The sequence below is a fragment of the Rattus norvegicus genome, chromosome 1 (genome assembly GCF_036323735.1).
Source record: "Rattus norvegicus strain BN/NHsdMcwi chromosome 1, GRCr8, whole genome shotgun sequence".
Taxonomy (NCBI): domain Eukaryota; kingdom Metazoa; phylum Chordata; class Mammalia; order Rodentia; family Muridae; genus Rattus; species Rattus norvegicus.
This window is the reverse complement of record NC_086019.1, coordinates 9,984,089-10,005,505: the sequence shown is the minus strand read 5'-3', so window position 1 is coordinate 10,005,505 and position 21,417 is coordinate 9,984,089. Positions and strand designations below refer to the sequence as shown.

At 44.3% G+C, this 21,417-nt stretch overlaps 1 protein-coding gene across 10 annotated transcripts in view; it reads left to right on the top strand.

Annotated features, from left to right (window-relative positions):
• Aig1 (androgen-induced 1) overlaps positions 1-21,417 on the top strand; it is a 222,909-nt gene that overhangs the window by 83,949 nt on the left and 117,543 nt on the right. For 3 of the 10 annotated variants that reach the window (XR_010064540.1, XR_010064541.1, XM_008758604.4), the window contains one exon: positions 1-21,417. This exon is cut by the window's left edge. The exons of the other annotated variants lie outside the window; for them this stretch is intronic. The gene's annotated coding sequence lies outside the window, so the exon portion shown is untranslated. 10 annotated transcript variants of the gene reach the window in all.

Below are 21,417 nucleotides of genomic sequence, written 5' to 3'. Positions count from 1 at the left end.
AATGTCAGGAGGGGGCTGGTGGTGGGAAGAAGTGGGTGGGTGGGTGAGGGAGCACCCCCATGAAAGCAGGAGGAGAGGGGATGGGATAGTGGGTTTCTGGAGGAGAAACCAGGAAAGGGGATAACATTTAAAATGTAAATAAAAAAACCTAATAAAAGAGAAAAATGAGAAATCCTCCCTGTGAAGCTTTTGCTTGGTTGGGGGAAGGGAAGTGCAATCACATCATGATGATGATGATTCCTTCATCTTTGGAGAAACTTATTGGAAGAATATTAAAAATTCATATCAATCTACAAGGAGTTATGACAACACATACCAGATTCATCTGATGAGTGAGGACCTGCTATGAATAAAGTTCTCTACTCTATGTGGACAATCCCAGGTCCTTCTCATGATCAGCACCCTAAAGCTTTCCTGACACCAGGCTACCACAGAGCCGAGTGACACGGAAACACATTTGTTTCTCCTGGTCCTGCTGAAAGGGTTGACGCTTTTCTGTGAGCAGTACTGTGGAAGATCAGTAGCAAGTGGGTATTTCTTAGTTCGGATTTTATTGCTGTGAAGAGACGCCATGACCACTGCAACTCTTACGAAGGCAAGCGTTTAACTGGGGATGGCTAACATTTCAGAGGTTTAGTCCATCGTGGGAAGTTCGGCAGCGTGCAGGCAGACATGGTGCTGGAGAAGGAGCCGAGAGTTCTATATCTTGATCTAAAGGCAGCAGAAGGAGACTGTGTGCCACACTGGGCATAGCTTGAGCATATGTGACCTCAAAGTCCTCCTCCATAGTGACGTATTTTCTCCAACAGGCCCACACCACTTAAAATTACCACTCACTGCAGGCCAAGCATTCAACCACGTAAGTCTGTGGTGGTCATACCTAGTCAGACCGTTACAGGGTGCCACTCAGAGAATAAGGAGAGGTTGTGAGAGCCTCGCCCATTATGAGTGTAGTACCCTTATGCCTGAGGCTCTTCTGGGTGCCGATTTTGTTCCTTTTAAGAAGAACGAAAAAGGAACATTGCAAAGAGGGAGGAGTGATGTTGGGAATCTTGAGTGATAAGATGATTTGAAGAGCAATTTCTATTTATGCTGGGTATAACTGAAAGAAGCGAGGAAGTCGGGGGGACATAGAAACATGGTTAGAAAAATCGACAGAAGCTCTGATACGCAAGAGCCCTGTGCACCAAAAATTGGTTTAGGGTTTATCTCTCAAGAGATTAGAGGCTGGGGTGTCTGCCTGCTGTGGAGAGAAAAGATAAGAAAGGGAAGATGACTATATGTGACAAGCGGCGTGTGCTGTCGAGTGCGATCTTCCTGAAGCTGAGCTGTGGAGAAGGGAGGCACTAGGGTCACCCAGGGCAGCCGTGTCCCGGTTAGAAAGATGCAGAGTCGTCCTCCCAGCTGAGGAGGGTGTGGGGAGGTTTTTGAGTAAGTGGAAGATGGTTCAGACCATCTTTTCCCAAGACCTCTCTCTCTAGGCTGGAAGGGGAAGAACTGAAGAAGGCAGGCGAGATCTGAGGAGGGAAAGGGCTAGGAATGGAGCCTTGGGTGCTGCCTGCACTGTGGTTGGTGGGAGAGGAGGTGGTGAAGAGAAACTCAGAAGGAAGGAACCTTTGCAGGGACTGAGGACTGTCTTGGGGAGACGGTCTGTGCAATGCCAAGAAAGGGAGCGTTTCCAGAAAACATGAGGCACGAGCTTCCGAGGCTGCAAAGGTGTAGCACCCTGCACAGCTGCTGAACCGAGTTCAGTGACTACGAAGGAAGGAGCCAGCACAGCAGAGACCTAGACCAAAAACAATGAAAAAAGACTCATCAGTGTAATGTGCAAGCACGAATGCACACACAGGCGTGTGTGTGTGTGTGTGTGTGTGTGTGTGTGTGTGTGTAAAGCTGACCAAACATGGATTCACTTAACCCAGAAAGAAGGGTACACAAGGCAACAGTGTTCGAGGGCTGAATATTTGTCCCTGTAACCTCCTGGTGGATAGCCATTCTTCTCCTTGCAAAAAGGAGCTATGTCCAGCGTGTGTCTTTACTTAGCAGAGTCAGAATTTCTTCCATCTACAATCAAAATGGTCTTTGGTGCTCTTCTGACTTCATTAAAAAAGAACGAATGTGTGTGCCTGTCTTAATTAGGGATTCTGTTGCTGTGATGGGACACTGTGACCAAAACCAGGTTGGAGAGGACGGGGCTTGTTTGGTTTACACTTCCACATCACTGTTCCTCCTAAAGGAAGCCAGGGCAGGGACTCAAGCAGGACAGAGCCCTAGGCAGGAGCTGATGCAGAATCTACACAGGAATGCAGCTCACTGGCTTGTTCCTCCTAGCATGCCCCGCCTGCTTTCTCACAGATCCCAAGACCACGGACCCTGGCCGGCACCACCCACAATGGGCTGGGTTCTTCTCCATCAATCACCAATTTTAAAAGTTCCCTACAGGTTTCCTGGTAGCAAGATCATATGGGAGCATTTCACAATTGAGGTTCTCTTCTCTGTGGTGTCTCTAGCTTGTGTCTAGTTGATATAAAACCAGTTGGCATAGTACCTGTGTGTGTGTGTGTGTGTGTGTGTGTGTGTGTGTGTGTGTGTGTGTACTAAAGGACAACCTCAGGTGACAGTCTCTGGAATGCCATCCACTTCCTTTGAGACAGGGTTTCTTATTGATCTGGGGTTCGCCAGTTAGGCTCGGACTTTGCCTGTCTCTGTCACTTTAGTGCTAGTATTACAAGCATGATCCACCGTCTACCACACATGGCATTTTAACTTAAGTTGTAGAAATGGAACTCAAGTCCTCATGCTTGCAAGGCAAATGCTTTACCAGCTGAACCGAGTCCTCCTGGTCTTTGTATTTCTTAATGTCATACTGTATACTTTCCCTCTTTGTATTAATATCTAAATATTAATTTATGTAAAAGAAGAAACTACAGAAGAGCTTGCAGAAAACACTAAAAATCAATTATTGAAGTTGGGTGTCATGGTGTACACCTATCTGGAAACTGAGGCAGGAAGATCAGAAATTTAAAGACACACACACACACACACACACACACACACACACACACACACACACACGTGCACATGCAAAACCTCAAAGCAATAAAAGCAATTTTTTGTAGGGGAATGTGAGTAGAAAGTTTCAAATAATCCTCCTTGTATATTCTTGTATTCAGCATATCAGAAGTAACAAAAATAAAAACAAAGACCAAAAAGTACACACATGACTTGGTAAATGAGATGGCTCTGTGCCCTCCTTTGACGTTTTCGATTCTTAGGAACTTTCGGACATTTCTAATTGTGTGCTGTTAGAGATAGTCTGCTTGTTCATGTGCAGACTCGGAAAGTGGGAACACAAAACAGAACTCAGTTTGGAGAAACACTTCTCTGACCAGGCGTTCTGTACTGACCCTGTGCGAAAGGGTCCAGGTTTTTGCTGCTCTTCAGGGTACATGTAGGAACCACAAGGCCCAGTGTGGAGCTCATGGCAGGATGTCACAGTGGGCTAAGCATGTAGATGAGCCATACATGTTTCATGCCTCTTTCTCCCAATTTCTCCGATCCTGCTGGCAATTAAAAGGGGAAGAAAGGAAAAAAAAAACCTTCAGGATCGTAGAATGTTATTGAGTTTGTGGCAGTTGTTATGGTTACCTGCATAGCTTCATTGCTATACTGATGTGTAATTCCCTTCATTTCTGGAAATGCCATCATCGTGAAACAATATTCCGCAGACTCTTAGCAAGTCTCTCCAGTGTGGCTCGGAGACTCTGACAACAGCCGTGATGAATGCGTGTGGTTTCTGGGTCACCTGCGTGCTGCAAGCCCAGTAACTAGGACACCACGGTTTAGCCAAAGACAATTTGAAGTTAATAACTCTTAAAAGTTCAAGTGTTCTCCAAAAAAAAAAGCACTTCCATTTTCACTTAGGAAAACTATTAAACAATTGTAAGTTATACGTGTTAATTTTTCTTACAAGAGAACCATTTTAAAGCAGTAATGTACTACTTGAAAAGTTACTTTGGAGTTCAGGACTTTTCGTTTGTTTTTCCTAACCAGTTCTTTACACCAATAAATTTATTTAATGAATTTACTTCTTGTGTTGTAAAAAGGAGTAAATAATTAGTTATTTTATGCATGTACACACACACACACACACACACACACACACACACACACACACACACACATTATATGTATATCTGGTACCCATGGAGGCCAGAAATGGGGGTCAGATCACCTGGAACTAAAGTTAAGGATTATTATAAACCACATAGTTACTAGGAACCAAACCTAGGTTCTCTGCAAGAATAAAAATTGCTTGTAATTGCCAGGCCACTTGTCCAACCCCATAAAAGAGATGTTTGAAAAAGATACTGTTAGGCCTTTCTGAGCAAGTTTGTCTAAGTCTCCTCTCCTCCTGCTGCAGTTGACGCTTCCCAGTGCAGTTCACTGAACTGTTTTCGTGCTCACTGCTTACTGAGGCACAGGTTGCTAATGGATCTCCAAGTCCTCCTCTTCTTTTCCTGGCGATTAGGCCAACTCCATTTTTCAGCTGTTAGGTGTAACTATGTGACTCACAGGACTCTGGGATGGGATTGGGTATTACTTAAGTGTTCTGGATCCATGGGTTGTCCAGCCCTAATTCAGCAAGCGCTCACTGAACGCATTTGAACAGCATGCATCTACACTGACCTTGTTCAGACTTTCTCCTGTTGTGTTTGTCTGTCAGTAACCAGAGGGAATTTCAAGTACAAAGGAACGGATGCATGGGTTCTGTACAAGCACCGTGTTATTTCATGTGAGGGACTAAAGCCTCTTCGACTTTACTCTTACAGGATCTTGGAACCAGCCCCCAAGTAATGACTGTAATCCTTGCTGGTCTAAACAGTAAGAGTTTCCCACTTAGTTGCCCCCAGCCTCATTTCCAAATTATGAGGGTTGCGTAATTACATCAGTTTCTGTGATGCGAATGAAGGCACCGCTGATAGGTGTCAATTTAAATGGGTCGTATTTCTTAGGAGAAGTCCTAAGGTTTTTGTCCATAAGTATTTCCTATGCTACTTTCACTGTTTTTTTAAAAAAGAAACCAGCTTTGTAATTTTCAGGGTCTCCTAATCACTGTTCAGTGATGAACCTTCTCAGTAGAGTCTCTCAGTGCCAGATACTGTAAACCTCTGTGACTTAGGTGCACTTGGGAACCAAAGGGAGGGAAAGTTGCCTTTTCTAGATACTCCTGTGTATATATCACCAAGTAGTGTGCTCATTTTTATAGTACAAACAGCCTTGTTTATTCTCCATAATCAATATCTTAAGGAAGTCTACTATTTTCTAGACTTGTGAAATGTCTTATAGGATATAAGCATACATGTATGTATGTATGCATGTGTATGTGTGTATGTATGTATATTTGTAGAAGTCTCCAAGGCAGTTCAAACAAATTATATCTGAACCAAAGCCTAGCCACCTTCCACTGTCATGCTTTTGTTGTATCCACTCAGAGTCAGCTGTCGGCATCCCCAAGGGACAGAATGACAGCTTGTAGGATGGGCACGTATGGCAAGGTTGATTATCTATGATGGTGGGAACAGAAACTCTCTCACAACCATCGGAACAGGATTCTCCTACTATTGCCGAGTATTAGTTTCTCTCTTAGTTCAGCTATCAGAACAACAGTTGAAACAGACTTCGAATGACAGGAGTTTAAAATGGATGGTCGGAAGGAAGGCTGGTAGCCATGTTTTCTCATGAGGCTCCAGGGCCAGGCTCTCATCCGACTGTCGTTGGATCCTCTGGGTTTTCTCTTCATCTGTATGCAAGCTGTTTGTAGGGAGCACACGGAAGAAGAAAGCATCCCAAATCACACATCATCTATGCTCCCCAGAGTTGCGTGGTTCCACAGGCACGGCAGAGTGGAGGAGTCTAGGAAGGAGCGTTCTTAAGTGCCAGTAGTTTTACCTCATAAAGGAAGGGAATGAGAGCCAATGTGGGGCACTGACAGTCCTTGACACATCCTTCCTTCCAACTCCTTGATGGAAGTGCTAACAAGAAAGATCCGGAACACGTGCCAGAGAATGTAAAAGGAAGGAAAGAAGTCACAGAGACAAAAGACTAAACGGGGGGCGTGTCATTGACTTAAGCTGCGCGCCAGGAAGAAAGCTGTTCTTTCTTATTTTCCGTATATTTGAAACATTCCACAATGAAATGTAAGTAAATTGTGGATCTAAGAAATAAAAACAACCTTTGGCTCTGCTTTGGTGTTCATATGAGCTCAGTGAGTTCATGTGAACTCCAGTTAAGTCCTCCTTAAAGTTTCCAGACTGTCATTCCTTCTGAGTGAATATTCACACTCATAAATTTATTTATATATATATATATGTATATATATATATATATATATGTATATATATATATATATATATACTTGTTAACAGTTTGCTTTTGACTTAATTAAATAAAACCTTCATGACTGTTCCAGGTATAATAAAGGGAATGCAAAATGAGTTGGAAGAGGCTCATTTCAATGAATAAAATCTAATGGAGATGATAAAACATTCCCTAAATCTCACTGAAGATGTTCTAAACCATGAAGGAAAAGTAGGTGGTGCAGAGAAAGGTCTGGGTAGGGACCACCAAGAGGGGGGCTCCTGACCAAAGAACTTGAGCAGTCCTCTTGTTGACAGCCAGCAGATGCATGGAGATTTTATTAGGAGTACCTGGGTGTCCCATTCAAATACAGAGTACTAAATAAGGAGAGGCTTTGGGAGAATGGTGCTTGTACAGGTTCACATGGCTGTGAGGTTCTGGTGGTGTTGGGATACACGGGGTTGATGTGGGTGGTGGATGGCTGAAGCTGGAGGCCGAAGCTGGGAGGCTGATGTAGAGTTTACTACTGGAGATTAGGGGAAAGATTGTTTTGAAAGGCAGTTTTGTTGGCAAATGGGAGTCCGGATGACTGCGTCACAACGGAAATGACGTGATGATTTCAGTTGACATTAACGATGACGTGAGTCATGGGTATGAGAATCTCTGTTCTCCCCTACCTCCGCCCCAACATGCGCACACTGAGTACTAACTCTTTGTACGTGGGTGTGCAGATGTGCACACTTGTGCGCACAAAGGCCAGAGGAGGGTGTCACACATCCTCACGCATCTCTTTTTACCTTATTCCTTTGAGGCAGGGTCTCTCCTGAATGAAGCACTCATTTTTGGGGGTGGGGGGGTGAGAGGGCTAGTCTGTCAACCGGCCAGCAGCTGTCCTTACCAGGACAGATGGGCAGAGCCATCGGGGTCTGCCATGCTAAGCGCTGCTGTCCACTTCAGTACTTCCTGTATCCCTTGGCTCTGCAATTTTTAAAAACTTAACTGGCCACTCTGCCTCGGGAGTCTCTCTGGTTTTCCTCTAGAGTCTACTCTAATTTCCCTCCTCTGCGGAATACTCACAGGCCCAAGGCTGGGCTTTCTTCTTTTTGCCTAGTTTCCTGGAGGATCCCTTGCTCCCCCACTGTTTCGTCTAAATCAATTTTTATGTTTATATCCCATTTAAACTTTGGTCCTTTGGCCCAACTTCATGAGTCACTTGGAAATCAATCTCTCTCTCTCTCTCTCTCTCTCTCTCTCTCTCTCTCTCTCTCTCTCTCTCTCTCTCTCTCTCTGTTGTTGTTGATGTAAGATGTTCCATCAATATAACTTAACAGTGGTTTTTTTTTTCAGGAATAAAGCAAATGCTCCCACATCGGTTTAGTTAGACCAGGTTTCTCTTCTAGAACTCTAACCATTGTTTCGGGGCTTTTTCCTTCATAGTTGCCTTTTACCTTGTATCCAGAAGGCTTTTAGTGTCAGGGACAGGCTACTTGCAGAAAATGTGTAAATTCCTGGTTATTGACCTCTGAAATCGGGTCTTACAACTCATAAGAGATGGGAGAGTTGGGGTTCTGTTCTGTGTGTGCCCTTTAATAATAAGGCAAATTTTCGAAAGACACACACTCTTTCCCTGAGAAGGACAGCCCGACAGTCCTGTCAGCAGAAGATTGGGGAAGAAGGAAACATGACGTTGGACATCCTTCCTATCCCAGGGACGATCGGGTAGATCTTGGCAGAAGAATGTGTGGTTTGGACGCTTCGGGTCCTCCTCTCCTTCGCTTTCACGTCTGGGTCTCTGAAGTTTGGCAGTTGGAGTACCAGGATGACCAAAGTGGTTAGTGGCTTGCCTCCTGGGCTCTCAAATGCTAAACCCAATAATATGGGTGCAGGCTTCCCAAACTTTATCAGAAGGGAAGACTGTAGCTCTCTGTGTCGAAAGGAAAGTGACATCGATATCTATCCTGTGACTTTATGGACTAATTTTATGTGTAACATTGTAACATTTTAGACTGGAATATGTGTGCAACATGGTCTTCCACCTGCCCCACTGCATAATCCATGCCTTACTCAACTATGACAAACGCTTCCATAGTTCCCCGCGGTAGTCACAGCAGTGAAGGGAAACTTGAAAAGGGGGTGGCATACACATGCATGTATGCGACAGGGCTTGTGGTGAGCTCCACTGCGTAGCATATGTGAAAGCAGAGGAAAATGGTGGGATGGTTACTTCGGCTGCTCCTCCACACTCTTTTTCAGACAGGTCCTCTTGCTGGCACTTGCTATTTTGGCTAGACTAGCTAGCCAGTGAGCCCTGAAGATTGCCTCTTCCCTCTCCCAGTGCTGGAATTAATGGTGGGTACCTCTGTGCCTGGCTTTGACTTGGTACTAGGGATCCGAACTCAGGTCCTCAGGCCTGTCCAGCAAGCATTTAATCACTCAGCCGTCTATCTCCGTGAGTAGAACGTTATAATATGCTTCCAAAGCCAGTGCTTTGTCATCTTTCATACTCAGAGATAGAATGAGCAATTTGAGGTGACACCAGATGGCGTGCTCCTTGACCGTGCTACAGCAGCTTTGAGACACTTGTTACTTAGAAGAAACCTTCGGGAAGGGAATTCAGTCGAGGACGTATGCCTAGACGGTATATGGCCTTTAAGGTTCTTCCTGACTTGGGAGTTCCACCATTTCACAATGGAGGCTGCGAACGCCAGATTGTGAAAAGTGGGAAGTGAGAGGAACATGGAAGCTGTAGGTAGGTATAGGCTCCTGTGTATGACGATGGCCACCATGGAGGGAGGCAGATTTTTGGCTATGTATTTTCCAAGGCTATAACGAAGACTTAATTCAGGGGAGGGCTGAGAAGATTTGTAACTGAACTAGGAGCCAGCAGAAAAATGAAAGCTAGAAGTTAGGAAGTGCTCTGTTTATCACCGTATAACAAACGACCGTCGTCCTTCCTATGGAAGGGGATGCGTGCACAGTGCCATAATAGATGCTTGAGCCACGGAGAATAATTATACGTGAGTGTATCATATCTTTCCTATGTATTCATATCCCCATGCAGTTTTATTTTATAGATCAGGCACTGTAAGGAATTAAAAACTAAAACAGCGATCATGTTCTGTAATAAAAATCTCGTGAATACGGTCTCTCGCAGAATACTTTTTTTTTAATACTCTCCTTGGTCGTCTTATAATGATAGCGAGAGCATGTACCATTTTCACATCAGAAGACTGATTTGGCTAAATGACATGCTCGGGATGACAGACATGCTGTTTGAAAGCTGTGAGTTATTTTTTTTCTGGAATTTTTAAAGCTACAGACCACCATGGACTAAAGACACTAAAACCATGGAAGGTGAGGAGTGGATAAGATGAGACAGTTGTGTCCCCATCATCAGTCACTTTGAACAACCATTTTCTGTACCTCAGAACTACCTACGTGTGTAATTGTGTGGGTGGCCTCTTTTGTTATAGACATTATCAACACCAGGTAAATATAACTAGCATGATCTTGTCCTTTCACTGGGATGGCTAGAAGCCTATGTACAGCTTTAACTCTGCACAGATTTCCTTTATGTGGCTTTGTGCCTCCTCTGGGTAGCTCCATTCTTACTGACAGATTATAATTCCCAGAGCTATACGGCAAGAGATTGGTGAAAGGCTACAGTGCTTCTGGAGACCTGCCTCAGAATTCCAGAACACTCCTTTCACTACAGCTCGTGGCCCATCAAGACCAGCTCAGATTCAAGGAAAATGCTTCTCCCATAGTAAACTCAAAGTAAGTGCATAGCATTTATTGCTAGAAGCACAGAAGGATATGTCTGCCTTGAAGATGAAAATAGTTCAGGTGGGGATTTCATGGTAGAGAAAATACTAGTTGGAAGAACTGATTCCCAGAGAGTTCAAGCCATCCGGGACTATCCAGGAAGAGCCTGTCCCATGATGAAGGCACTGCATGCTTTCTTGCTGTCCACAGATGTCACCTCCAGGTTGTTTCTTCATTTTCACTGGACCCATGTCACTGATCCACTGGCGTGGTTCATGGGCTTCTATATAAAGGTGCCGTTGCCAAACCACCCGGCTTATGTTGTCTCTGTTCTTGGCATACCTCATACAGTATGCCAGAGTCTTGGGTAGTCCAGGGTGGTGGGGCAGGCGAAGGGTGGTGTTTTTACAGCCCTGGAAAATAAGCTGAGCTGTGGCTCGCTTCCCAGAGCTGACCAGCCATGAGCCGAGAGGTTTCAGTAGTAAGACGTGAAATCCGCTTTCTACAAATTATCCAGATAGTCTCTTGCTCTCCTCCTCTGAAACCAAAATTGGCCACATACAGGGGACAGCCTACCAGGTATTCAAAGCTTCCCTGATGGGGTTCTGTCTCACTGCTGCTCAATTAAAGGGACTCTCACAGCTTCATTTGCAACCTTTTGATGAAGACCTTTTAGAAGAGGAATTAATTGGAGAGGAATGTCTGTCTGAGATTCTGCAGCCCGTTATCTTGACGTTCTACGTTCCAGTGGTCGATGAGAGATGCTCAAACACATTACCTTTGCTCACCCCGCATTTCTGTAGTTGATACAAAATACACAGACTGAATTTGTTTCGGAACAGCCGAATCTAGCATGGGGCGTTTTTGCCAAATCGGGATCACACTTGCCTGTACAACACAGATGTGAATTCTTCCAGTTGTTTTAATTTAGAAGCGTGTGTGTCTGTGGTGTCACTGATTAATGTAATATTGCATTAATGTACTGTTACAACACTCCGGGGCCTTCATGAGGACTTGGAGCCAACAGCAAAGAATTCTTGAGACTGAAGTTTTTAATAAAAGACAGATTGTAGGGTAAAAGTAATTCCACTGCTGCCGCTGCTGCTAATGGTGATGACGGTAAGTGCTGACCGTGAACATTTACAGATAGCACAGCCGAGGAATCCATTTTGATGGACTTGCCAACGGAAATATGGTTTTAACTGTTACATAGGTTTAGTGTTCCAAATCACTGGATAGCATCTGCATGTATTGTTCATCTGTCTGTAGAGAAGCGAGACACCATGGCTTCGCTTTTCCTTTCGCAGTATACACTTGCTTCACTTGTTTGCCCAGCGGTACTATCAGATCCAAGAGATCAGTGAAGGCTGACACAGCCATGTGTGTGACGTGGCATTAGCTGCTAAAATTAAAACTGAGTTCCTTGCTGTCCATTGAACATGACTGGCGAGCAGGTCTCTACCATCACGGGGTCCTGATGCAATGCTGGCATGGAGTCTTCCTACGTCTAGTTTAAGCCATAACCAACCCCCTCTTTGTTGTTTCTGCAGATAGGTGTTTTGTTGTTGTTAAAGATTTACTTATTTAATGTACGTGAGCACACTGTCTCTGTCTTCAGACACACCAGAAGAGGGCATCGGATCCCATTACAGATGGCTGTGAGCCACCATGTGGGTGCTGGGATTTGAACTCAGGACCTCTGGAAGAGCAGTCAGCGCTCTTAACCGCTGAGCCATCTCTCCAGCCCCCTACGGATGGTTTTTAATTATTAACTATAATATTTCCCCATTACCAAATCTTAAATAATATTTTAAATCCATTCACTGTTGACAATTTTAAGTGAATAAAAACATCCTAGGTAGAGCACAGTCAACTTTATAAATCGGAACGGTAACAACCAGACAGCTTGCAGAGAGGAAGGGAGCCAGATCTGCTCCGTTGAATTCTTAGGATTTCCCAAACTTCTATTAGACAAGAAAGATACAGCGAAGCCTTTGCTTCTCTACTACAACTGTACCGTAGCCTCTCAGTGCATGAGTTCTAGAAAACAGAATTGCTCGTCTTAATCACCTAAAAGTTTTAAATTGCAAAGAAAGCAAAAGATCAAAAAAGAAAGAAAGAAAGAAAAGAAAAGAAAGGAAAAAAGATAACTGATTAAAAAATTTCAGCAACAAAAGTTTATGGATGAACATTGGTATTAATAATTTACAGCTAGGGTTGGGGATTTAGCTCAGTGGTAGAGCGCTTGCCTAGCAAATGCAAGGCCCTCGGTTCGATCCCCAGCTCCGAAAAAAAGAAAAAAAAATTTACAGCTAGCATAATAAGATCATTAAGTTTAAGCATGCGGAACACCATTTTGTGGGCACTGCTAATAATGCTAATAGAGGAATTATCTAAATGACCTGGGTCTCTGATGTTGGTAGCCTTCAGAAGTCTGTGGGACTGATGTGTAGGGCTGAGATAAAGAGGAACGTGCTGTAGTGACCTCATATCATCTGCATTTGTCTTCCCGAGACCTATGCACAATCAAAACAACCACAATGTCAGCATTGAGAGGTGTTCCTGGAGTCCCAGAATTACGTGAGGAGCTATTAAAGCTGAGTAGTGGGGGAGATTCAGTTTTCTTTCCAGATGGTGTGTGACAAGCCGTCCATGCTCTGCAAACAGTACCATACCCATCTCATCCAAGCAGCACTAAGTGGACTTAGTAGGTTTTAAAATGAGCACATGAATTTGGAAGGGAAAAGTAGTGAGAGGACAGGAGAAGCGTTGGACAGGGCCAAAGTGACCAAAACCCAATTTATACAGGTATGAAATCATTAAATAGCTTCACTGACAATAGAGTGTTGAGCCAATGAGATGGTTTGAGGGTAAAGGTGCCTGCCTCCAAATCTAGCCATCTAAATTTCATCTCCAGGACCAACATGGTAGATGGAAATCTGACTACTGAAACTATTCCTTTAAATCCCATACCTGAAAGATGCGCCCTCCCATTATAACAATGAATTATTTTTGCTTCCTGAAAGCGAGGGAATGTTTCTCTTATATTCCAGCGCTTGCATACCTTGATACATGTTAGTGACGTCTATAAATTCCACGTCAATCAGGATAGACAGTTAACAATTACGGTATTGTGAGTAGGTATCTGAGTTGGTAGTTGTTTCTCTTTGGGGGTGCAGGGTCTGTGGTGTCATCCATAACATAAGCCCAAAAGGTCTTAGGGTGGCTGCACATCACTGTCCTACCCAGACCTGTAAGGATTCTGCATTGGGTGTGCTCTGAAGAAACTTGTAGAAGATGCCACTCCCTTTCAGCCTTCTCTTTTGTGATTTTTTTTCTTTTTCTTTCTTTCTTTTTTTTTTTTTTTGTTCTTTTTTTTCGGAGCTGGGGACCGAACCCAGGGCCTTGCGCTTCCTAGGTAAGCGCTCTACCACTGAGCTAAATCCCCAGTCCCTTTCTTTTTCTTTCTTTGCTCCAGAGATTTCATTGCATGAACTTTCTTTTCTTTAAAACCACCATAGAATACCTTCCACATCCTAATTATACACCCATCTTGTGTTTTTCTGCTGTTTGTATTCCCATAGTTGCAAATAAAAAGTATATTTTTAGTCCTAGCATTTTCCTTTCCATTAAAAAAAAAATCCCTGAAGATTTGTGGCACCACTGTTATTTCTGTTAATGGCATTGCTTCCATAGCAGCGAGCAGCAGCTTTGTAGGAAAGCATGTTTACAGAAAGCAACCGTCTAAGCGAATGGTGGTGTAGCTACATGTAGAAAGGGTTCAGTTTAGACCTCTTGTAACACACACACACACACACACACACACACACACACGTACAAATGTGTATGCTTTTCAATTGTAGTTATACACTTGATACAATTGTCTAGACCCTCCTATCTAAAGAATAGCATCAGGTCTTTGGGTTCTCATAGCAGAAAAACGAAAACAGACAACTAGAAACAGGCTACACATTCTTGTCCATAGAATGCAAAATAAATGAAAATCAACTGGGGTTTAATCCTGAGGGTGAATTTAAGGACAGATTAGAGGGAGGTTAGAGGAGCTCATCCTAGTTTTTTATAACTCATTTGACTGAATGTAGATGTAACATTGATGTTCCTGTTCATTCAGTTTGGAAGGCTTCGTCTCTCAGACTCTGAGTAGATGGACTCGTTGCTCTAATTCCCTATCTTCTTCATTCTATGGCAAAGGGAAAGTGCCCATGTGTCTAATTTAGCCAAACTCAGGACAAAAGGAAAGGAGGACAGTGTTAAGAAAGCATGCTAAGGTGGCGGCTAAGAGGGTGGCTGCTTCTGCTGCAGCTGCTGCTGCTGCGGCGGCCTCCATCCATGGATGTTCCCCTATGCCTTGGGAACATCTCCTCCGAGAAATGAATTCCTACATCTTCTGATGGACGCAGTCCACAGCTCATCACACAGGTAAAACCGAACGAGGAAGTCAATTTATTCTTTCTATAGTATTTTCAAGCAACACTCATCGTGAAGTCATCAGATGTAGCAACTTCCACCCACCGCACTCAGAGGCCCCCGTGAGAAGCACTGGCAGCAGAAGGGACGGGCAGCTGAGCTCCTCCAGTTGCATGGGGAACACAGCCAGGAATCCACCGTGAAATGGATGGCTGCAGATACCCAAAACGGGGTGACGCATGCGCTCACAACTGTTGTATAGTCAAGAGCAGGAAGGGTCAGTGCCACTGGGTCTGCTAGCCTGTCAAGGCTCAATCCTGAGGAGAGTTTTGAGGAGCAGAAGGCTGTAACCGAGGGAGAGCAGAAGGATGCTTCAACTTCATCCGGCAAAACAGCGACGTCATGAAATCAGCGCAGCGACGTCATGAAATCAGCGCAGCGACGTCATGAAACAGCGACGTCATGATATCAAGTCTCCACTGCCAAAGATAAAAATTAAACTCTCCCCTTCATGTTCATCAGGGGAGCCCTACGAAAACAGTCAGAGCTTATAATTTACCTCTCAGATGCCTTTCTGAAGTATTTTAGTTTCCCCAGCTATTTTCAAATTCAGTCTTCTTTTCTGGAAAATGATCTCCTCTGATGTGTGTGTGTGTGTGTGTGTGTGTGTGTGTGTGTGTGTGTGTGTGTGTGTGAGAGAGAGAGAGAGAGAGAGAGAGAGAGAGAGAGAGAGAGAGAGCACAAACCAACACCACCAACACCAACCATCTCCATTTATAATTCAGGCAGATTGCTGAGGTGAACAGAAATCAGGGTGGGGTGCTCTCAGGGAAGCAGCATGCCACTCCAACAGTTCTCTGATTGGCTCTCTCTCTCTCTCTCCAGCCTGTTCACTAGTTTCTCTGGTCCTTCGCCTCAGATCAGGGGATGCGGTGCCTTGCTCTGCTCACTTCGGAACCATACACACTGGGAACTGAGCTCAGAGTACCTGAGTGCCCAACCCCTGCTTCTTCATCCCATCCTTTAAATAATTATGCACAGGAATCGAATGAATTGTTAGCTAACCCACTTCCCTCCCTGGGGCTTCCGCAAATGCACATAAAGGAAATAAACAAATGAAAAGAAAATTAGTGAAGGGCCTTGACAAAAAGGAGGAGGAGATGAAAGTTTTAGAGAATATCAATTATAAAACAATTAAAAAGGAAAACTTCCGCAGTGCTTGAAAGAACCTTGCGATGGCTAGGCCTGTAAAACAGTAGAATGAAGTGGTTTTTATACAGGAAGAAGACTAGTGGTATTCAACCACAGAGAGCCGGTCAATTCACTTACAGGGTGATTTACCATAGTGCCATAAATCAATTTTATCAGGAGATAGTAAAAATGGAATTAACCTGTACTGATAAATGTAAGAAGCCGAAGGAAATTGAGACGCTCAGTGTTTCTTGTGAAGTAAAATCCGTATGGCAAAAACACTATTAACAATTTTCAGTGCTTTTTTTTTCCTTATAAATATTTTAAAAATTTAATTTCACTTAGATATCAAAGAAAAATGCACACATTAGTAAATTTCTCGTGGTGAAAGCTATGGTGTTTTTTATGTTATTTTTCCTTCCTAATTTGGTAGTCGGTAAAAAGATCCCCCCTCCCCTACCTCTTTTGGATACTATGTAGCCCAAGTTGGCCTCAGACTCAAATGGTCTTCCCTCAGCGGTCTGAACCTAAGGGGCGCGTATTGGTAACTAGGGATGTGCCCCTGTGGGACAGATCATTGCTTTAACCTGGTCCTTGGTTTTAGATACTTTAATCGCCCAATCTCGTCCTCCACAACAGTGTGGCTCAGTGGTGGGCAGTGCATGCAACTGTGTCCCCAGCAGAGGACAGCAAGGCTGAAATGTTCTGTCTGTGTTTTTTTGTTTAAGTACTGAGGCTTCATTGTCATTTCTGTAACACAGTATACACTTCAGCACCCGACATGTGCCACAGGTGCTACTCGATACAATGTGGTTCTCTATAAATACTTATTGTCTGTTGTTTGGAGATCCATAGCAAAAAGAAGACATTTATTCATGTTTAAGCCTAACACAGTTGGGGTTTTTCCTGTAAAATGATATAAAATTGGGGTGCAAAGGCATGTTCTCTACTGATGGCTTTTTCTCCCAGTCCCCCACAGTTTTCATCTTTGCTGTATTGAACTAGTGTAGGAACCCAAGGTAAGGATTTTACTGTCTACTCTGGAGAAAAGACAGAAACAATGGGCCAATAACGGGCAGGGCTTTAAGTGCGTTGACTGTGTATCACATAACATAATAAATGCGGGATAGTTTTAACTGAAACTGAGCTTAAGGATCGAAGGGCATCTGGAAAGATTTTTTTTCCTGAGGTAAAAATTATAAAAATAACGCCAAATTAAAATACTGTAAATTTCTGTTGACTAGAGACTTTAACAAAGGCATTGAGGATCCATGGGGCTCCAGGTGCAAAGAATTAGAGGTGGGCTATAAGCAGATAGAGAGTTGAAAGGATAGAGAGATAGATCTTTTATGAGTGTTCGAATAGGTGCCACAGCACCAAACAAAAGAATAATAAAATATAGGCCTGATTTTTTTTTCCTACGAAGAGACTTTGCCAAAGCCTAATAAAACGCTCTTGATATCGTGCCTCAGAAAGCAGCAGAAGGGAAATGCTTCAGTGTTTTCCTATACTAATGCCACTAGGATATGCGGCTGCCAAAGCATGCAAGCGGGGCTGGCTGCCTTGGATTTATGGGTGACAGGTTGAGTCTGGAATGTTCATTGCCCTTGACATGCCTCAGGAAGAGCCCTGGGCTCGGACTCAGGAGAGCTCAATGCAAGTTCTGTTCCACCACCCACTGCCCATGAGCGTAGAAGCAAACCATTCCAGGGTTCTGATGCCCAGTTCACTCTGTCTGTGGGATGGGACTTCTCAGGATAACCGTTCCGGTTAGGTAAGTACTGGGTCTTACTATCAGTTATCTCTTTACTTAGCTGTTTGGTGAACAGATCCCACACAGCAACATACAGTCCCACTTTACGTAAGCGGGCAGAATGCGTGACGGAGGTAAAGAGAAACCATCTTCCCTGTCTTCCCACCTGATCTTGCCCCTCAACCCCCTCCACTGACCAGAATGATGGTTCTGTAACGTTAATTAGTCATGTCTAGTCATGATAGCCGTGCTCAGTAATACCCAGACTCAATTCAAGGCCTTCATGCTGAGTTTGCTTCCGTTCAGGGAGCGCTCTCTGCTCATCTCAGACTGACCCCCCCTGCCCTCCATCCCATACCACGGCGTCTGGGATCCATATACTCACACTTTCATCTCTTCCGGCCGCTTCCTGATATTAAAATGGGATTCCTTTCTTCATTACGGCATAATCTCCACCCAACTGTTCCTTTAGCATTTAACTGGTCTTACACCTTTCTTATGTGTTTTCTCTGTTGGATCAGTGAACTTTATTGCCCTGTCTCCACACACATGGCCATTACGTATTTACAGCTCCTGATCCCACATTGACTCAGGACCCCGAAGACAGAAGTTAGGGGTAACTACAGTTTATGTCCCTCACCCTGTGCAAGGATCATGGTGGCCGCTCGGTATGTCCAGTTGAAAGGTGGCTGGGGCACAGGGTGCTACTTTTTTGATGTCTACGCACAACCGATACACAGCAAACAGAAGCAAATTCTTTCCATATGTTCTTCTCTCAAATGGGAAGGGTATGGGTTGCACAAACATCCTGCTACTTGTGGCATCACTAAGCAGAATTTGCAACAAAGTTTGCTGCAGGTCGAACCCAACATTTTCTCTCTCCTTTCTCCAATACAGCGGGTCCCTATTTTTAGCTGAGTTATGTAGTCCCCAAGAATAAAGCCAGCATACAAACAAACAAACGAGCATCTTCTCCCATTGTAGTCAGACAATAGGGTATGGAAAATAAATACATAAATAAATGGAAGTTTTATGGACTTACCAGGAAGGTCAGTTAATGGAGGAGCTGACTCTCATGGAGGAAAGGACCCCCCCAACCACCTTTTTTTCCCTCTTGTGTTTGACCTGGATTTTAGGTTTGGTGACTAGAGTCCATGCAGCCATTGTGACCCACAAAGTGACTGAGAGGCAGGAACCATGAGAAAAGCAAATGTTTTCGCCTTTGGTGGTCTTCTCTGTCCAGTGTTCCTGACCTGGATACTTCCTTACTCTAATAAGTTAACACTGTAAGACAACGGTTAGCCTTTCTTCCCCTGTAAAAGACCAGATGCCAAACGGTTCAGGTTTCTCAGGCCTCACCGTCTCTATCCTCACTCTCCACTCCAGTTATAGAGCAGCCATGCATGATGCAGAAGTGAAGGCATGATCTCAGGAACCAGATTTTAGTTAAAAAGCATAACTGCTTTTTGGTGGTCTCATCTCTCGGGCCCTGTGGCCTTGAGCCTTTCTGATGGACATGTAACCTTCTCCAACTCTGATGAATAAGTCTTATTTGTTGAGCGAAGCTTGGTTTAAATTAGTGTCAGTTTTCTTGTTGTCCCCGCAATCCCCACTCCAGTAGACTCCCCCTTTTGCCCATTCTTCTATACGGAGTTCAAGCTCGTTGATTATGAAGACTGGTGGATCAGGTCCAGGGCTTTTCTGGGTTTCTCTGAGTTGCATTGTGTTCATGGAGGATTCCTGCGGGATATAAATGGGGAAGTCATCAGGTGTGTGGGGAAGGAGAATGAAGGACAAAAGGCAAGTCCTGGTGAGCACCGCGCTGAGAGGCTCTGAAACCTGTTTGAATGATGGGACAAAACTTTCAGCAGATGACACTCCCTTACTACTCTCTTCTCTGTTGCCAGGGAGACTGTACAAGCTAAATTGGTGTTTAGCAGCAGGGCAGGGTCCGCTCTTGGAGATTCTTTTCAGCAAAGACTTTGTCTGATGTTGTCGAGATGCCTTCGGTCCTCTGGTTTGACCCATCAGGGAAATCAGGGCAATGGAGAAAGAGCAGTAGCAGCAAATGCCAGCTGACAGGGGCAGAGGACTCCACCCTGGGATGCAGAAGGACTCTGCCAAGGTTTGCTAGCAGTGGTCAGGGCTTCCCTACCCCTGTCATCTCCAGGTACAAGGGAACAAGTGGCCACTCCTGATATGGACTCAAGCAACATTGGAGCCAGAAAGGAGGACAGCGGGGAGAGCCTCTAATGGAGTTCATCATTTTACAGATGGCTTTCTCAGTAATAAAAGTAGCTCGTGCAGGGACGGAAGACTCACTAGCGATAAAGCCACCATAGTAGCCACCAGTGGCTTGTCACCAGGCATTGCTACACACATTGGATTGCAGAACTTCTGGCTATCGTGTTGGCAGTCCTTTGGGAGTTTAAGCCTTCAGACTTTGTGACATCCTGTAACCCCAGCTTTCTGGTTGTGATTTCAGTGATAGTCAGTCACAGTCCGTATCTACTCCCTGCAGTTCAGAACCAATGGCTGACAAAGAAATGTCCAGGAAAGGGGACGCAGGGAAACAGAATTCTGGGGAAACCGAGTTCCGGGGAAACAGAGTTCCGGGGAAACAGAGTTCCGGGGAAACAGAATCTGGAATTGGTGGTGTGGGTTAGGCTGAATGCAGAGGTCTCACCCTGGTAGCATAAAGCATTTAGTCGTGAAAGGCCTGGCTCAGTCCAGCCAGAGTCACCTGGCATCCCCTGGCCGTCCACGGCCAGCGTCGGATGACAAGTGCCACGGAAGACACAGAGCACTGTGAGGAAGAACAAGCTCGGTTCCATCTGTGCTTGGTCCAAGGCGAAAGAGAAGGAATCTAGGAACCAGTGCGGTTTAAGGAAGACGATTAAAAACTGTGACCCTGGAACAAAGCGTAAACTCCCAAACTACCCAAACTCGATCAACCCAGCGTGTTTTCTCAGGTGGCTGTCTGAGTCGCAGTCTCGTTGGAGGTAGGGGAGCAGAATCAGCCTGATCTCAGAATTGGCTCTTTCCCACCTCCGGATCCCTTTCCCTCTCTGTCTCATCAACCGCAGGAGAAAGCAGTTGGCCCTTCTTGGTGGAGATGCTTGTTCTTCAGTTGCCAACAGTGAACTTTGGCCTATTACAAGGCACTTGTGCTGTGTGACTGGATGTTTGCGCTCTCTCCAGATGGTTGGTCTGGACCCTTTGTAGGTCTATTTTATTATTAGCTTTCAGTGTGAATCATTTTTAGGTGTTCCTTTAGTACGTTTACAGAGGAACCCTTGTTTATGTGAAATTCTAAAGACCTCCATGAGTGTGGAACAGTAAATCTCTGATTTGGAAACTTTCTAAGTCCCCATCTAAAATAAACTAGTTTATTGAATTAAAAAATCATTACTATTAACCAGATGCTAAAGAAATATAACAAAAGCACTTTTCCATAAAAAGTTCCCAAGTGTGTTTGGGCTTTCCTTACCTCCGATGTCTTCCTCCTCAGCTGCTGTGTGTTTTCAGTCACTCTCTTCTCGTTTTTATTATTACTGTCTAAAGGGTGATAGAACCACAGCGCATGAAGGTAAGGGAAGGGAAATATTACCTACTATTCCATCATTGTGGCTGTCGTGCTCTGCTTCCTTCTGGATCCTTCCGCTTGCTTTTGCTGCTAAGCATTGTGTTAAATTTACTGCTGCTGATTGGCTTTTCAAATTTAGCTCATCACATACATCTTACTCTCTCCATGTCTCCACAGATTCCCTTCCTGTTGTTGGATGATACTCCAAAGAGACGAGCATTAAATTGTGAATATGAGTTATTAGATTATAGAATCCTTACTATATTGTGCTCCTCATATCCAAGCATCTTTCATTGAATAGAATTAAAAAATTTAGAATTTACTCATTATAAAA